Below are 19,433 nucleotides of genomic sequence, written 5' to 3'. Positions count from 1 at the left end.
TGTCAACCGGAGCAGCAAGGACTGGGGGCTCTGCCAGCTGTCTCTTCAAATCCTCAAAAGCAGTATTAGCAGCATCATTCCAGACAAAGTCATCAGTTTTCTTCATCAACTGGTACAATGGCATGGCCTTCTCACCCAAACGGCTTATAAACCGGCTTAAAGCAGCGATACGACCCGCCAGGCGCTGGACGTCGTTTATACACGCCGACTTAGCCAGAGAGGTGATTGCCTTGATCTTCTCCGGGTTAGCTTCAATGCCTCTGTTAGAAACCAAGAAACCCAAGAGCTTGCCTGCAGGAACACCAAAAACACACTTGGCCGGGTTAAGCATCATCTTGTAGACCCGGAGATTATCAAAGGTTTCCCTCAGATCATCTATCAAGGTTTCCTTCTCCCTGGACTTAACTACAATATCATCCACATAGGCATGAACATTGCGCCCAATCTGGTTATGAAGATAGTTCTGTACGCATCGCTGATAAGTCGCCTGTGCACTCTTGAGTCCAAAAGGCATAGACACATAACAGAAGGCTCCAAAGGGAGTGATAAACGCCGTCTTCTCCTGGTCCTTAACTGCCATTTTAATCTGATGGTATCCAGAATAAGCATCCAAGAAACTTAAGCGCTCGCAACCCGCCGTAGCATCAATGATTTGATCCATACGGGGAAGGGCAAAAGGATCAGCCGGACATGCCTTGTTTAAGTCCGTGTAGTCCACACACATCCGCCAGGTGCCATTCTTCTTGAGCACGAGCACCGGGTTAGCTAACCACTCTGGGTGAAAGACTTCAACAATAAAACCAGCCGCCAAGAGCCGGGCCACCTCTTCTCCAATGGCTTTCCGCCTTTCCTCATTAAACCGCCGAAGGAATTGCCTGACCGACTTGAATTTCGGATCAACATTGAGTGTGTGCTCAGCGAGTTCTCTAGGTACACCTGACATGTCAGAGGGTTTCCATGCAAAAATGTCCCTATTCTCACGGATGAACTCGATGAGCGCGCTTTCCTATTTTGGATCCAGATTGGCACTGATGCTAAACTGCTGAGATGAATCACCTGGAACGAAATCAACAAGTTTAGTCTTATCAGCCGACTTAAATTTCATTGCCGGCTCATGCTCCGTAGTCGGCTTTTTCAGAGAGGTCATATCTGTCGGGTCAACATTGTCTTTGTAAAATTTCAACTCCTCTGTTGCACAAACAGATTCTGCGTAAGCCGCATCGCCTTCCTCACACTCCAAGGCCACCTTCCGGCTGCCATGAACCGTAATGGTCCCATTGTGACCCGGCATCTTGAGCTATAAATACACGTAACACGGCCGTGCCATGAACTTGGCGTAAGCCGGCCGCCCAAATATGGCATGATACGGACTTCTTATCTTGACCACCTCAAAGGTCAATTTCTCCACCCTGTAGTTGTACTCGTCTTCAAAGGCTACTTCCACTTGATCTTGCCAACTGGGTAAGCCGACTTACCAGGCACCACACCATGGAAAATAGTGTTGGACTGGCTGAGGTTCTTATCAATCAACCCCATACGACGGAAAGTCTCATAATAGAGGATGTTGATGCTGCTGCCTCCATCCATGAGCACCTTAGTGAACTTATATCCTCCCACCTGAGGAGCCACCACCAAGGCCAGGTGACCCGGATTATCAACCCGGGGAGGGTGATCCTCCCTACTCCACACGATAGGCTGCTCAGACCATCTTAAATAGCGTGGAACCGCCGGCTCAACAGCATTCACAGCCCTCTTATGAAGCTTCTGATCTCGCTTACACAGACTGGTGGTAAATACATGATACTGTCCACCGTTAAGCTGCTTTGGATTGGTCTGATAACCCCCCTGCTGCTGTTGATGACCCTGGCCGGACTGCTGATTAAAGCCCCCTTGACCGTTCTGTGGATTAGAATTTGAGCCGCCGCCCGGGCCATGAAAACCGCCAGCGCCTGAGCCACCGCCCGGGCCATTGTTGCCATTAAAGGCATTGGAATTCTGAAAGGCCTTCATGATTGCGCAATCCTTCCATAGATGAGTAGCTGGCTTCTCCCTAGAGCCGTGCCTTGGACAAGGCTCATTCAACAGCTGCTCCAGCGTCGGGCCTGACCCGCCGGCTCGGGGAGGTTGCCTCCCCTTGCGTCGCTGGTTATTACCCTGTGAGCTGGCGTTGGCCACGAACTCTAGGCTGCCGTCGGCCTTACGCTTGCCACCTCCTTGGTTCCTCGGGTTATGCTGAGGACCCTTGCCATTGCCGTTCTTCATTCCCTTCCATGTCCTTTCATCATCTGAAGTGGGGTCCTTGGTACTATCAGAATCGGCGTACTTGACGAGAGCCGCCATTAGTGTACCCATATCATTGCAGTCGCGCTTCAGCCGCCCGAGTTTCATCTTCAGGGGCAGGAAACGACAATTCTGCTCCAACATTAAGACTGCAGAGCCGGCATCCATCTTATCAGATGAATGTATTATCTCTTTGACCCGGCGAACCCAATGTGTCGTAGACTCACCCTCCTGCTGTTTACAGTTAGTCAAATCCACAATTGACATAGACTGCCTACAGGTATCTTTGAAGTTTTGGATGAACCGGGCTTTCAGCTCAGCCCAAGACCCGATGGAATTCGGTGGTAGCCCTTTCAGCCAAGTGCGGGCAGTCCCATCTAACATCATGGTGAAGTACTTGGCCATCGCCGCTTCACTGACCTCCAGCAATTCCATGGCCATCTCGTAACTCTCGATCCAGGCTCCGGGTTGTAAATCAACCGTGTAATTAGGCACCTTCCTAGGCCCTTTGAAGTCCTTGGGTAGACGTTCATTGCGGAGAGCCGGCTCTAAACAAGGGACACCTCCAGTCCTCGTAGGGATACCCACGCCGACGGAAGTCATCGGATAAGCCGGGGGAGTCTGGTAAGCCGTCAACTGAGGCACCTGCTCCGCCTCTTGCCGCGCTCTGTCTTGGTCTGTTGCGTGAAAGGCTCCGTTATGAGCCGGGCCAGGGGGCAAGTCATGGCGTCGGACATTACTTGAGCCGGTCGCTGAAACCATGTGTCTGCTATAACTCGGGCTCCGGCCTGGACGAGGGGTTGAATGGATCCTGTCCCGGCTGTAAGAGTACGCCTCTTGCTGCGCCAGCGCTGTCCGAAGGAGTTCTCTGACCCGGCGGGTTTCAACAACCGTTGGAGAGTCGCCGTCAATTGGGAGAGCCGCCAGCCGTGCTGCCGCGGCGACCATGTTTTCCAGCGGGTTAGCATAATGACCCAGTGGTATTGGCACGTACTGAGGCGGGGCAGGGTTCACCCGGGGAGGCCCCATCACTTGTGGCTGAATAGGTGTCCCAGCCCCGGGCACTATGATCCCCGGCGGGTTACTAGACCCTGCACATGGCGTGTTGAAGAGGTTTCGAGGATCGTAGACCAGAGGGAGTCGAGATTGGGCCTTTTGATGCCTCCTTCTCATGACCTCATTGGACGCGTTCTGATCCATCGTGAGCCGGAAGGACTGCGCCTGAATCAACTGAGTCTGGGCGTCGAGAGCCGGCCTCTCCGCAGCCATCCTGATCCCTTCCGCCGACAGATCCTCCTTGGCTTTCACTAGATCTAACTTTAACTGCGCCACCTCCGCGTCATGCTGAGCTTGATCCGCCGGGTCAATCGTGGCGGTCAACAGGGTCGTCATCTTGTCCGTGAGATCCATCAGCACCTGAGCCGGCGAGGGCACGGGCTTTCCTGACCCAGCGGCAGGGTTTTGAACAGGCTGTGCACCGGCCATGAAGATTCCAACCCGGCTCGGCGGCTCAAACGGGTCCGGAATACTGTCACCATCGGAACAACCCCTGAGCCTGCCATCTTGAAGTTGATACAACGAGTTTGACTCATCTGTGGACGACTCGCCGTCAGAGCCGGGGGCCGTCTCATCACCAGACCCAGATCCATCAGAGAGTCCTCCATGAACACATCCCACAAAAGCATGCTTCAAGGCAGGTAGGGCCCGGGCGGGTCGTGCGCGCTGAGCCATCTCGATGAGATCGGCGCAAAGATCCGGCTCAGGGCCCGGCTCACCAATCTTGCCAATGAAGACATGAATTCCGCCGAAGGGGACCCGGTACCCGTACTCAATTGAGCCGGCGTCGGGGCCCCAGTTTGCATCGTCGATGTAGAGCTTGCCGCGACGACTCTTGGTCATCCGGCCCACAGCGTATCCCTTGAGCCCTTTGAAGCTGCCATTCAAGAACTCAAATCCACCGTGCTCTGGCCCCACGGTGGGCGCCAACTGTCGTGGAATTGTCACGACTAAGTCCTAGCTCGAGGACATCTGCCCTGACAATTCCACGACAGCTTGAGAAATGCCGGTGCCACTTTTCAGCGTTGCATGCAGAAATGCCTCCTCAAGCAACTCGGCAGAAATGCCCACGTCTATGTAGACGATATTGTGGTGAAGACGGAGAAGCGCGGCACCCTGCTGGAACACCTCAGAGAAACATTTGACAACTTGCGCCGGTTTCAGATCAAGCTCAACCCTGAGAAATGCGTGTTCGGAGTACCATCCGGCCAACTTCTAGGCTTCTTGGTCTCCGAACGCGGAATCGAGTGCAACCCAGTGAAGATCAAGGCCATAGAGAGAATGGAGATTCCTACCAAGCTGCGAGACATCCAAAAGTTTACCGGGTGCCTGGCCTCCCTGAACCGCTTCATCAGCCGGCTAGGAGAGAAGGCTCTCCCCCTGTACCGACTCATGAAAAAGTCCACCCACTTCGAGTGGAACGACCAATCAGACCAAGCTTTTCACGAGTTGAAGAAGATGCTGACCACGCCGCCTGTCTTGGCGGCGCCGACTGAGAAAGAGCCCATGCTCCTTTACATTGCCGCGATTAGCCGAGTGGTCAGTACAGTTATTGTGGTCCAACGCCTAGAAGAAGGCCGGGCTCAGCTAGTCCAGAGGCCGGTGTATTATTTGAGCGAAGTACTGTCCACCTCGAAGCAAAACTACCCGCACTACCAGAAGATGTGCTATGGGGTATACTTTGCCGCCAAGAAGCTGAAGCCCTACTTTCAAGAGCATGCCATCACGGTCGTATGCACTACCCCGCTTGCGGAGATCATAGGCAGCCGGGATGCATCCGGCCGGGTGGCTAAGTGGGCCATTGCGCTGGCTCCTTACACGATCTTCTACCAGCCTCGCACCGCCATCAAGTCCCAAGCATTGGCCGACTTCCTTGTCGACTGGGCCGAGACCCAGTACCTACCGCCGGCTCCCGACTCCACTCATTGGCGGATGCACTTCGATGGATCCAAGATGCGCACCGGCTTGGGAGCCGGCATCGTCCTCACCTCTCCCAAGGGCGACAAACTCAGATACACATCGCAAATTCATTTTGCCGCCTCCAACAACGTGGCCGAGTACGAGGCGCTCATACACGGGCTCCGGCTAGCCAAAGAGCTCGGCATCCGCCGGATCCTGTGCTATGGCGACTCGGATTTGGTAGTCCAACAATCATCCGGCGACTGGGACGCCAAGGACGCAAACATGGCGAGCTACCGAATCCTCGTTCAGCAAATCAGCGGATACTTTGAAGGATGCGAGTTCCTCCACGTGCCACAGGCCGACAACGAGCAAGCATATGCCCTGGCACGAATCAGCTCCACCCGACAAGCTATACCAACCGGCGTCTCTCTCCAACGCCTCCTCAAACCGTCTATCAAGCCGTCTCCAGAATCAGACTCCATCTTCGTACCGCCTGCCCCTGATACAGTCGGATCCGACTTGGGGAACCCAGCAGGCGGATCGAGGACTTCGACAGGCGGCCCGGGGACTGCCGTAGTCGCACCCAGCTCGGGGACTTCAGAACCCGGCCCGGGGACTGCAGCAGTCGGCCCGGGGACTGCAACGACACAACAGGCGGTGGCCGACTCCAACTCTTCACCACCCAACCCACTCACCCGGGTCGCAGTAGCCGTATTGGCAATAGAAGAAGTCACAGCTCCATCATGGGCCCAACCCATCCTCAACTTCCTGGTAAACAGAGAGCTACCGACTGATGAGATCTCGGCAAGACAAGTTCAATGCCGGGCCGGAGCATACACAATAGTAAACAGAGAACTCGTTAGGCGCAGCGTCACTAGAGTCTTCCAGCGCTGCGTCGAGCCAGAGAAGGGCATAGCAATCCTCAAGGACATCCACCAAGGCGAATGCGGCCACCACGCGGCCCCAAGATCACTTGTCGCCAAAGCTTTCCGCCATGGGTTCTTCTGGCTGACTGCTTTGGAAGACGCCAAGGAATTAGTCAAAAACTGCAAAGGGTGCCAAGTCTTCAGCTCCAAGCAACACCTGCCGGCTTCTGCACTCAAGACCATCCCCCTCACCTGGCCCTTTGCCGTCTGGGGATTGGACATGGTGGGCCCATTCAAGACGGCGCGCGGCGGCATGACACATCTGCTTGTCGCCGTGGACAAATTCACCAAGTGCTTTGAAGCCAAGCCAATCAAGAAGCTGAACGGGCCGACTGCCGTGACATTCATCGCAGATATCACCACCCGGTTTGGCGTACCATGCAGCATCATCACCGACAATGGCACGAATTTTGCCAAAGGAGCATTGGCACGTTTCTGTGCGACACAGGGCATCTGACTGGACTTAGCGTCCGTTGCCCACCCGCAGTCAAACGGCCAAGTCGAGCGAGCAAACGGCCTCATCCTCTCCGGCATCAAGCCCCAACTGGTCGTACCACTGGAGCGTTCGGCCGGCTGCTGGCTCGACGAGCTGTCGGCCGTCCTCTGGAGTCCGCGTACTACCCCGAACAAGTCAACCGGCTTCACCCCTTTATTCCTTGTATATGGTGCCGTGGCTGTCATCCCAACTGACATTGAGTTCGAATCACCTCGGGTCACCATGTACACGGAGGCGGAGGCCAAGGAAGCGCGAGAAGACGGCGTTGACCTGCTGGAAGAGGGCCGGCTGTTGGCACTCAGCCGGTCCGCCATCTACCAGCAGGGTTTGCGCCGTTACCACAACCGGAAGGTCAAGCCAAGATCCTTCCAAGAAGGCGATCTTGTGCTCCGGCTGATCCAGCGAAGCCGAAGGCGATCTTGTGCACAAGCTCTCGGCCCCTTGGGAAGGCCCCTTCGTCATCAGCAAGGCTCTAGGCAACGACTCCTACTACCTGATCGACGCACAGAAGCCGAAGGCACGCAAGAGAGATGATTCTGGCAAGGAGTCGGAACGACCATGGAACGCCAATCTCCTCCGAAGATTTTATAGTTAAAAGCAGTATGTACCACGCTACCTTTTGTATTAAGTACAAGACAACGGGCCCCCCGAGGAGCACTCGGGGACTACCTCTTTTATCTATGTATGATGAGTGTCATACCTATGAATGTATTACTACGTTTGTTTTTCTGTCCGGCACCGGGTTCGATCAGTCGGCCCGAGGACTTGCCGCCTTGAGTTATATTAAAGTTCTACCTGCAGTCAGACAAGTAGTTTGTCGGCACCCAAGCCATCTCTTGTTGAAAGTCGCAGCTCGAAGAATCGACTGTCCGACTGGCAAGAGTCAAAGGCAGGAAAGGATGCCCACACGAAAAACGACTAAGGACTAACAAACTTATATAACACAAGCCGGCCTCCCACCCCGCCTACCGGTTGTCAGAACAGCCGACTGGCCGGCTTCCCATTCACCTTGCTACAATCCAAGAAAGCTAGAGTACTTGCCCTCGCAAACGGCCAAGCCCTTCCCCAGCCACAGACTGCAGAGCAGCTGTCCGGCTGGGAAGGCAGCGACCAAGGGAGGGCGGCAAAGGAAACAACCAAAAGGATGAAAAGCAAATAAAATCGGAAGCCAAGCACATGCATGATTATATTTACACAAAAGGCCTTCGACAGGCCGGCATTCAACATAGTTTGAATACACCCCCAGTGGGTGGAACTGCGCAAACTTAAAAAAATATTGTTCAAAGAGTAATAAACAGGAAAGCAAAGGTGGCGGATCAGGCTAAAGGTGCAACAGGCGAGCCAGGCAGGTCAGTGGAGACGGCAGTGCTTGCTGGAGGAGTGGCCGGCTGGCGAGTCTTGGCTTGATCATCGCCGGCTGCAGGCGGCGCGCTCGCACGCGCCTCGTTGCTGGAGGCACGATCAAGCTGGGGTTGGCCGGTTGCTCCACCATTTGGCACGGCGTCTTCACCATCCTCTCCCTCCTCCTCTTCGCCCTCGTCGCTGGAGTCGATCTCCTCCGCCGAGTCCTCACCATCCGCTGGGTTCAGCCCAAACCACTCCTCCGGCTGAGCAATGCCTTCGTGATCCACCTCAGGGGCAAAGGCACTGGTGTCGGTGTAGTCGGCGATCGCTGAGGCGCGCTGGATGATAGCCGGCCGCACCGCCTCCAGCTCCGCGTCGGCCTCCTGCCGCCAGGTGGCCAGCTGGTCCAAATTCAGCTCAGGATACCAAGCTTTGACGAACTCCAGCGCCCGCTTGGTGCCTGACCGAGCTGTAGAAGCTTTCCAGGCCTCGAAGCGGCCAACCGCTACCTCCAGCCAGTCGGCAGTCCGACTGGGGGTATGGGGAACCACCTCGTCGGGCCAGAGGGCGGCCAGCAGTTGCACCCCAACGCGCTGAAGACGGTGGAGCATGTGGTGAGCCGGCTGGAGGTTGGCTTGGATCGCCAGAAGCTGCTCCTCAAGCGACCGGTGAGCATCCGGCGCGATCTCAGCACCAGCCTGCCTTTGCGCCTCGCGGTGGGCCTCGATGACTTGGCTGGCGGCAACGGAGTAACCAGGGAAGTACTCTGCACAAGTAAGAAAGGAAGAGAAAAACACAAAGTCAGAGAATGGACCAAATGGCAAGCGACAAGCGAAGGAACGAAGAAGAAGGCGGCCTACCGTCAACCAAGTCTTCGATCTGGCCGTAGCCATTGATCAGCGATTGCCTTGCCTCAGCCCAGCTCGCCGCCTCGGTCTCGTATTCGGCTTGGAGGGCGGCCTCGCTGTCCTGCACCGCCTTCAGGGCCGCCTTATGGCTCTCCTCCTGGTCGGCCAGCTTCTTGACCAAGCGGTCATGCTCCTGAGCCAAGGCGTCGAACTCGGCTTCCTTGGCGTGAAGGGCGGTCTGGGGCCCACCCAACTACTCCCTCAGGTTGGCATTGGCCTCTGCAGATATGGTAAACAAGAAAGAAGCAATAAGAAAGAAGTCGCCAGGAAAGATCTGGCCCGACTGCTCAGCAGTCGGCCCGAATCTCGGGGACTACACCCAGTGGGTGCGCTGACGCGCCCCCACGTGAGATAAAAGATGAAGCACTTACTCCGGCTCTCAGTCAGATCAGTGGTCTTCTGGTTCAGCTCCCGGGCCTGGGAGTTGAAGGCAGCCACGCGGAGGTTGTGGTAGTCCCGCAAGTAGGACAGAGGAGCGAAGAAGAACAAGATAGCAATCGAAGTCTACTAAGAAGTTCCAAGCGGCCTGCTCAGCAGCCGACTCGGAACTCGGGGACTACACCCAGTGGGTGTGCTGACGCGCCCCCATGGAAGAAATCAAGAACAAGAAAAAAAGCGGGAAGACTCACCCGAATGGCCGTCCGCGTCGCGAGGAACTCTTGGGTATACTGCTGCAGCACAGTGGCCTAGGATTGAAGCCGGTTCCGGATTTCTTGAGCCGCCACGTTCAGCACGGCCGTCCCGCCACCCGGCGTCCACCCCGAGCTCGCGCTGACCGTCTCCAGATCCTGGGCCGACGAGGTAGAGCCCGCGGCCCTCTGCGGATCCGGCGCCGAAGTCGCCTTACCTGCGCGCTAGCGCGATGGCGACTGGACCACAAGGTCTGCCCTCGCGGCTGGCTCGCCTCCAGCCGGTTGCACAGGCGGCGCGCTAGGCCGGCTGCCTTGGTCCGCCCTAGTCGGCAATGGAGGTGCCGCCTCCCTCTCCCGGACAACGACGTCGTCCTCCCCCCTTTCCATCCCCAGCTGGTCACCACCGGCTTCCTCCGGCGGGGGCTTCGGGATCTTGGGCGCCACAGCGCGCAGGGGGACAACAAGCAGGCCTCCGCCGCCCTCTCTGCGGCTGCAGCCTCCGCCTGGGGCTTGGCTGCCGTGTCTGCTTGTGCTGCCGCCGACTCCTCCGCCATCTCCTGCGCCGCCTTGGCAGCGGCCGCCCTCAGCTCCTCCGCCTCCCGCTCCTCCCGCGCCTCCCGCACATTTCGCTCCGTTGCCGCTTGAAGCTCGGCGCGGGGGTCCACGCGGCGGGCGCTTGCAGATCCTCCCGCCGCTCCAACCACGGAGGCGGCAGCGGTCCGCTCAAGAGAAAGCGGAGCCCTGTTTTTTAAATCAAGAAAAGGACTCCGAAGAATATCAACAAAAAAGAAGAAGGAATACGTGAGAAAATTGACACTTACGCCGAAACCATTTGTGGCTGCTTCACCACCTTGCGGAAGCGGGCAGCCTTCGCGGCTGCCTCGTCCCGCTTGGTCGCCGCCGCCATGCTCTTGGGCTTCTTCGGTCGACTGCCGAATAGGCCCGGCGCGGCCCGGCGCTTCTGCGTGCCGCCTCGGGCAGCCGGCGCGGCAGATGAACCCGCGCCATGATCGGACGCCGGCTAGCCGCGCGGGACGACTTCCGCCTCGTCATCATCCGGCCAGTCGTCGAAGCTGGCTCCAAGCCCGGAGCCGCCTGCCTCGCCGCCTCCCCCCACGGTGTTGTCGTCCAGAGCGGCCGCCCCCAAGTCGGGGTCGTCCAAGTCGTGCGTCGCCCGGTCGGGAAGAAATTGGCGCTCCACCCCCGCTGCCCCGACCGCCGGTCGAAGGAGGGGGCTCTGCCAAGAAAAACCGACTGGTCAGAGTCGGCCAAGAGAAACTTGGTGACAAAAGTAAAGAAGAGAAGAAAAAGAAAGCTTACCATAGGCGGGGGATTGGCACGGGAGTATGACTCCTTGCCAAACTGCCACTCGTCGGTGAGCTTGCAGTTCACGAGGTAGTTCACCATGAGAGCTACCTCGGCATGAGGCATTTCCTTGGTGCACATCCGACTCGGATCGAGTTGGCCGCTCATTTGACAAATCATATGAGGGCGGCCTTGGAGCGGGAGCACCCGGCGCACCACGAAGGCGGCTAGCAGGTCAGGCCCGGTCAGGCCCTCCGACTGGACCATTACCCGGAGTCGCGCGACGGCGGCGGCTCCAGCAGGCGACAGCGTTCTGGCCCGATAGGGCCACTGGGGCCGCCTCCCAGCCGGCGGGCCGGCTACATAAGCCGGCAAGTTGACAAAGTCGCCTTGCGGAGCGACATTCTTCACATAGAAGTAGGATTTCTGCCAGAGCTTCACCGACTGGATCAACGTGATGGGAGGAAAAGGGTTGTCGGCTACCGACCTCCGCACCGTGATGAAGGCGCCGCTCTGAGCCGGCACGCCCTGCATGGCGGTGCCGAGCTTGGACTGGAAGAATTCCCCCCATAGCTCGAGGGTGGGAAGGACGCCAAGGAAGCCCTCGCACAAAGTGACGAAGGCAGACAGCAGCACCACCGTGTTTGGAGTGAGGTGGTGCGGCTAGAGCTGGTAGAATTCGAGGAAGGAGCGGAAGAAGCCGCTCGCAGGCAGGCCAAGGCCGCGCAGTGCGAGCGGAAGATTACCCGCTCGCCCTCCTCCGGCGCCGGTGAGATCTCCCTCTCCGGTGCAAGACGGACCCGCACATGGTCCCTGCCGGGCAACTACCGCGTCTTGTGGAGGAAGTCGATGTGGTCCGCGTGGACGTTGGAGCCGTCCCAGTCTCTGCCGCGCAACATGAGGGCAAGAAGCCGATGAGAAGGGCGCGGCGACGGTGAAACCACGGCCCCGCGGCGGTGAAGCTGCAGGGTAGTGCGATGACTAGAGGGACGGCGCGGCGGCGAGGGGCTGCAGCGACGGAGAGGAAGAAGAAGAAGATGGCGGAGCGAGGGTGAGCGTGCGAGTGTCTGCCGCTCCCCCTCCTCCCCCTATTTATAGCCTCGTGCGGCGAAGCCGAGGAGGCGAGGCGTGGGGGGACGTGGGATTAACTGCGCCCACTCCCCCATGCCCCGCGATTATTGTGCCCTAACGGCGTGCGGAAACTGCTGTTGGAAGGCGAATGCCCATTTTGGGCCACAGAAGATCCACACCTAGGCCTAGGCGTGGAAGTGGTGGGCCCCGGCCTGCGGCGGCGTCCCGTCACACGCGTGGGCTGGCAGGCTCTTCCAGCCAGAGGGTGCCACGTGGCGTGCGGGCGGCAAGCGGCCGGCCCGCAACCCGGCGTGCGCGCCAGCTGGCTCCCGCCTTCAGACTTCAAAACCTCACCAAGACGGCGCACCTGATCGAAGCCGGCTCCTAGCTGCTTGCTCTTCAAGATAGGAAGCTGATTGAGCTTCTCGTCCTCCTTTCAGCCTCGAAGCCCAACCAGCTTCGGGGACTACTGTCGGAGTAAATGGCCAGGGGTAGCCTAACCGACTCCCCTGGCTCTTTGAAAAATTATCGGGCCGTTCGAGCCTTCAAGCACCCGAAGCACAGGGCCGCCTTCCCCTGGCCGGCTATCTCACGGACCGACTACTGGAAGACGGCCCGGCCCTAAAAACCCCCCGAAGAGAGCCACAAGATGGCCGACTCCAAGAAGCCGGCCACAAGAGGACCGACTCCCAGAAGCCGGCCATAAGAGGACCGGCTCCCGGCAAGCGGCCAAGATTGCACCCGCAAGGGCTGCACCCACATAATGGTGACGAGACGGGGCGTGGCTACAGTACAGCCTGCCACCCCCGAATCCCAGAGCACACGTGGCCACAGTGCGCCGTACGGGTCGGCCATCCCCCGTCCGGCCGGCACTGTTGCCACGTTGACCATGACGCCACCCACGACAGGCTGTCAGTACGGCCCGCGGGCGGCGAGCCCCTTCAGCCAGAGAGATGCTCGAAGATGGCCAAGCCTCCCCCAGTCGGCCTGGGGCGTAGCCGGCTCCCAATAGCCGGCTACCTCCCTCCCTCGAAGTATGTGCATCATTAAGGACACAAGACAAGGTAAGGCTACAGTGAGAGCCCGCCAGGCGGCGGCACTGTAGCCATGCTTACCTCGGCAAAGCCCTCGTCATCAGGGGCGAGGCTACAGTAACCAGCCACCGACAAGACCCCCAGGCGGTGGGGCCGGCCTGTCGGCCAAGAGGCCGGCAGCCGGCAGGACCCACCAGTCGGCGGGCCCCAGCGGCTGGCGGAGAAGCCGGCGAATACAGACACTGACGGCTAGGACCCGCGTCCAGCCAGATTACCATTGTACCCCTGGGGGGTAGGCCTATATAAACCCCCCGGGGCACCCATGCAAAGGGTTGATCTCTTAGAGTTTTAGACACCACATAGAGAGAAGAGGAGAGCTAGCCTTGCCCTTCTTCTTCCTCTAGCCAAACAGCTCAAGGAGCCACTTGTAGCCACTTGCGTTGATCTAGTGATCATGCGGAGACCCTGCAAAGCAGGACTAGGGGTGTTATCTCCACGGAGAGCTCCGAACCTGGGTAAGATTCGCCGGAGTGCTTGTCTTCGCCTTATCCCATTTCCAGGCACCGGCGATGTCTTACTGGCTCCCACAATGATAAGCCACCCGTTGGCATATGTCGCACCTACCACCCGACAGACCTGAAACTCCACGGAGATTATTTTTGGAAATAATAAAAAATACTGGCGAAAGAATCAAGGCCTAAACTCTCTCGGGAGGGCTGACCTGGAGTCCGTTCGGGGCTCCGGAGAGGGGAATCCGTCGTCATCATCATCATCATCAACCATCCTCCATCACCAATTTCATGATGCTCACAGCCGTGCGTGAGTAATTCCATCGTAGGCTTGCTGGACGGTGATGGGTTGGATGAGATTTATCATGTAATCGAGTTAGTTTTGTTAGGGTTTGATCCCTAGTATCCACTATGTTCTGAGATTGATGTTGCTATGACTTTGCTATGCTTAATGCTTGCCACTAGGGCCCGAGTGCCATGACTTCAAATCTGAACCTATTATGTATTCATGAATATATGTGAGTTCTTGATCCTATCTTGCAAGTCTATAGTCACCTACTATGTGTTATGATCCGGCACCCACGAAGTGACGATAATCTGGACCACTCCCGGTGATAACCATAGTTTGAGGAGTTCATGTATTCACTATGTGTTAATGCTTTGGTCCGGTACTCTATTAAAAGTTGGCCTTAATATTCCTTAGTTTCCGTTAGGACCCCGCTGCCACGGGAGGGTAGGACAAAAGATGTCATGCAAGTTCTTTTCCGTAAGCACGTATGACTATATTCGGAATACATGCCTACATTACATTGATGAATTGGAGCTAGCTAGTCCTGTGTCACCATATGTTATGACTGTTACATGATGAACCGCATCCGGCATAATTCTCCATCACCGATCCAATGCCTACGAGCTTTTCACATAGCGTTCTTTGCTTATTTACTTTTCCGTTGCTACTGTTACAATCACTACAAGACCCAAAAATATTACTTTTGCTACCGTTATCGTTACTTCCATACTACTTTGCTACTAAATACTTTGCTGCAGATATTAAGTTATCCAGGTGTGGTTGAATTGACAACTTAGCTGCTAATACTTGAGAATATTCTTTGGCTCCCCTTGTGTCGAATCAATAAATTTGGGTTGAATACTCTACCCTCGAAAACGGTTGCGATCCCCTATACTTGTGGGTTATCAAGACTATTTTCTGGCGCCGTTGCCGGGGAGCATAGCTCTATTCTTTGAGTCACTTGGGATTTATATCTGCTGGTCACTATGAAGAACTTGAAAGACGAGAAAACAAAAAATAATCCCTCAACTACGAGGGGAGGTAAGGAACTGCCATCTAGCTCTGCACTTGATTCACCTTCTGTTTTGAGTAAGCTTGCGACACCTAAACCTGCTTCTGCTATTAATTCTGATATGTTGCATGTTATTGATGATGCCACTTCTTCTATGCATGATACTTATGATGAAACTACTTCTATGCTTGATACTACGGTGCCACTTGGTGAATTTCTTGATGAACAACTTGCTAGGGCTAGAGAGAATGAAATTATTGAAACTGATAATATTGATGAAAGTGATGATGAAGGCTCTCCCAATAAATATGAATTGCCTGTTGTGCCTGAGGGCTATGTTATGGATGAAGAAACTACTAGAGACTTTCTTGCTTGCAATGATAGAAGTGATCTTAAGAAATTATTAGCTAAGCTTAAATAAAAAACTCTGAATGCTAGAATGAAATATGATCCTGCTTATGGTACTTCACCTATCTTTGTTACTGATAAGGATTATGAATTCTCCATTGATCCTGATATAATTACTTTGGTTGAATCTGATCCTTTTTATGGCTATGAATCTGAAACTATTGTGGCACATCTTACTAAATTAAATGATATAGCCACCCTGTTCACTAATGATGAGAGAACCCGCTACTTTTATATCCTTAAAATATTTCCGTTCTCATTAAAGGGTGATGCTAAGATATGGTTTAATTCTCTTGATCCTGGTTGTGTGCGTAGTCCCCAGGATATGATTTATTACTTCTCTGCTAAATATTTCCCTGCTCATAAGAAACAAGCTGCTTTAAGGGAAATATATAATTTTGTGCAAATTGAAGAAGAGAGTCTCCCACAAGCTTGGGGGAGGCTTCTCCAATTACTTAATGCTTTGCCTGATCATCCTCTTAAGAAAAATGAAATACTTGATATCTTTGATAACGGACTAACCGATGCTTCCAGAGACCACCTGGATAGTTGTGCTGGTTCTGTTTTCAGGAGATGAAGCTGAAATTCTGTTGAATAATATGTTGACTAATGAAAATAATTGGACACTTCCTGAGCCAATTCCTGAACCAACTCCTAAGCCAACTCCGAAGAAGAGGGGCGTTCTATTTCTCAGTCCTGAAGATATGCAAGAGGCAAAGAAATCTATGAAAGAAAAAAGGTATTAAAGCTGAAGATGTTAAGAATTTACCTCCTATTGAAGAAATATATGATCTTAACCCATTACCTATTGAAGAAACTCGTGGTCTTGATAACCCGACACAGGTAGTAAAGGTAAATTCTCTCTATAGATATGATAAAGCTGAAATCCCTCCTACTAAGTTTGCTAGCCAATGTTTGGATGAGTTTGATAATTTTATGGTTAAGCAAGAAGACTTCAATGCTTATTTTGGTAGACAATTGAAACAAAATGCTTATATGATTGAACACTTGGGTGATTACATGTCTAGAGTTAAAGGTGAACTTAAACTCATTAGTAAAGATGCTTCTATGGTTACCACTCAAGTAGAACAAGTACTTAAAGCTCAGAATGATTTGCTCAATGAATTAAATAATAAGAATAATGATTATGCTGTTAGAGTGGCTACTAGAACTGGTAAAATGACTCAGGAACCTTTGTATCCTGAAGGCCATCCTAAGAGAATTGAGCAGGATTCTCAGAGAAATAATGTAGATGCACCTATTCCTTCTAAAAAGAAGAAAAAAGAAAAATGATAGGACTTTGCATGCTTCAAGTGAACCTGTTGTAGACACACCTGAGAATCCAAATGATATTTCTATTTCTGATACTGAAACACAATCTGGTAATGAACATGAACCTAGTGATAATGTTAATGATGATGTTCATGTTGATGCTCAACCTAGCAATGATAATGATGTAGAGATTGAACCTGTTGTTGATCTTGATAAGCCACAATCAAAGAATCAACGTTATGATAAGAGAGACTTTTTTTGCTAGGAAGCACGGTAAGGAAAGAGAGCCATGGGTTCAGAAACCCATGCCTTTTCCTCCTAAACCATCCAAGAAAAAGGATGATGAGGATTTCGAGTGCTTTGCTGAAATGATTAGACCTATCTTCTTGCGTATGCGTTTGACTGATATGCTCAAAATGAATCCTTATGCTAAGTACATGAAAGAAGTTTTTACTAATAAAAGAAAGATACCGGAAGCTGAAATTTCCACCATGCTTGCTAATTATACTTTTAAGGGTGGAATACCTAAGAAACTAGGAGATCCAAGAGTACCAACTATACCATGCGCCATTAAAAGAAACTATGTTAAAACTGCTTTATGTGATCTTGAAGCCGGTGTTAGTGTTATGCCTCTCTCTTTATATCGTAGACTTGATTTGAATAAGTTGACACCTACTGAAATATCTTTGCAAATGGCTGATAAATCAACTGCTATACCTGTCGGTATTTGTGAGGATGTGCCTGTTGTGGTTGCGAACGTTACTATTTTAACGGACTTTGTTATTCTTGATATTCCCGAGGACGATAGTATGTCTATTATTCTTGGAAGACCTTTTTTGAACACTGCAGGGGCTGTCATTGATTGCAACAAAGGCAATGTCACTTTTCATGTTAATGGAAATGAGCATAAGGTACACTTTCCGAGGAAACAACCTCAAGTCCACAGCATCAACTCTATTGGAAAAATTCCATCGATTATTTTTGGAGGTTTTGAATTTACTCTTCCTATTGTCAAAAAGAAATATGATATTCTTATTATTGGGATGTGCATATCCCCGTTGAGGTAACATAGTGTTATTCGAAATTTCTCCGGTTTATGCGATTCGGAATGAGTTTGTTAACAAGACCTGATCAACCTTGTTAGTGGATTCCTTTTGATGAGCATGAGATGGATGAAGTTAGAAAGCACAACCTTCTGTACCCTCTCTTTACTTTATGTTATTTAGTTGAAATAAAGTAAAAATAGTATTTTTCTGTCTGTTTTCTGATTTATCCGTGCAATATAAAAATACCTTGAACATAAAAGTTCTCCAAATGCCTCGAAATTGAAATATGATTTTTCTGGAATATTTGAGAATATCTGGCACTAAGAACACATCAGGGGAGCAAGCACCTAGGCACGAGGGTCCAGGGCGCGCCCCCCTGCCTCGTGGGCCCACGGTGGCTCCCCTCCACTTATTGCTACACCCACACACTTCTTCTTCCTCCCAAAAAAAATCACCATCCAGCTCAAGCACGAGTTCGAGCTCATTTTGCTGCGATTTTCGATCTCCTTGCTCAAAGCACCTCTCACAAAACTGCTTTGGGGGATTGTTCCTTGGTATGTGACTCCTCCATTGGTCCAATTAGTTTTTGTTCTAGTGCTTTATTCATTGCAAATTTGTGCTGCCTAGGTGACCATGTTCTTGAGCCTGCATGCCAAATTTATATGGTTCCAAGTAGTTCTAATGCATGATATAGGCTCTAGGCACTTGTAGGAGTAGTTGCTATCAATTTTGTTGAGCTTGGTTCACTTTTATTTGAAGTTACTAAAAATTTCAGAAATTTTGCAGAGGAAGAAATATGTTTAGGAAAATGTACCAAGGTGGTCCTTCAAGGAAGCAAGGACCCAAGATTGCAATGCGTGATGCTGATGATGAACCACCAAGGGACGCTCCAGTGCGGCCTTGTGAATGGCCTTCAGAGGACTTCATGGATCAAGCAGGAATTAAGGAAGAATTTAACGCATATTTGCGTAACGCTGATCTTGTGAGCTTCGAGGCAGAAAAGTGTCGTCAGTACCACTGTCTCACTAGTTCCTTTGTGAGGAGGTTTGAATTTTCATCTTCACGCAATTCTCAAACTATCCTGTTTGATCTTTATGAAAATTCTTATACTATGGACTTAGAGGATTTTACCACTGCTTGCAAACTTCCACAATGGGGTAGTACTAGTGAGCCTCGCAAATCGGAGTTCAGAGATTTTCTTGCTAGTATAACTGTGGGTGAATCTAGAGACATAGCACAAGCTACCATAGGGAGCATTCATTTTCCTGCTATACATTATTTTGCTCTCTTCATAGGTAGGTGCATAAATGGTCAGGATGAAGCATGTCACATGTGTGTCCCTGACCTCAGTGTTCTTAGGAGTGCTGTGTTAGGAGATAAACATTATAATTTGGGAGCCATTGTTGCACGTAGGTTGCATCATAATAGATTTAATGGAGATTTCTTTGGTGGAATTTATGCAACCCGTATAGCTAATTTTCTTGGTGTAACCATACGTGAGGATGATATTGAGTTGCCTCCTTCTTATTTGGATTATGAGGCTATGGTTCGTCATCATTTTGTTGAGAGGAACGATCAGTTCCTCCAGTACCGACTAATCTTTGACAGACGATGCACCTATCACGTCGCTCTCCCTGCTTCTACTTTCTTTGACTTTCAGGCAAAAGGGAGACATTTTATAACCAGAGAGGAGGCGGAAGAGTATAAGAGGAGGGCTGAGATAGCTCGCCTCCAAGCTGCAGCCCATGATGCAATGACTGTTGCATCTCAGTACGACCCCAATTACAACTTCGGATACCCGCCAGGCCAGCCGTGGCAATAGACCAACTTAGGCCAAAAGCCTAAGCTTGGGGGAGTACGTATTTCCCACCGACATTACATTTATGTTCACACACTCATTGCTAGATGTCGGTGCTCATACTTTTTCACTGTAATATCCATGC

The sequence above is a fragment of the Aegilops tauschii genome, chromosome 3 (genome assembly GCF_002575655.3).
Source record: "Aegilops tauschii subsp. strangulata cultivar AL8/78 chromosome 3, Aet v6.0, whole genome shotgun sequence".
Taxonomy (NCBI): domain Eukaryota; kingdom Viridiplantae; phylum Streptophyta; class Magnoliopsida; order Poales; family Poaceae; genus Aegilops; species Aegilops tauschii.
This window is presented reverse-complemented; position numbering follows the sequence as displayed.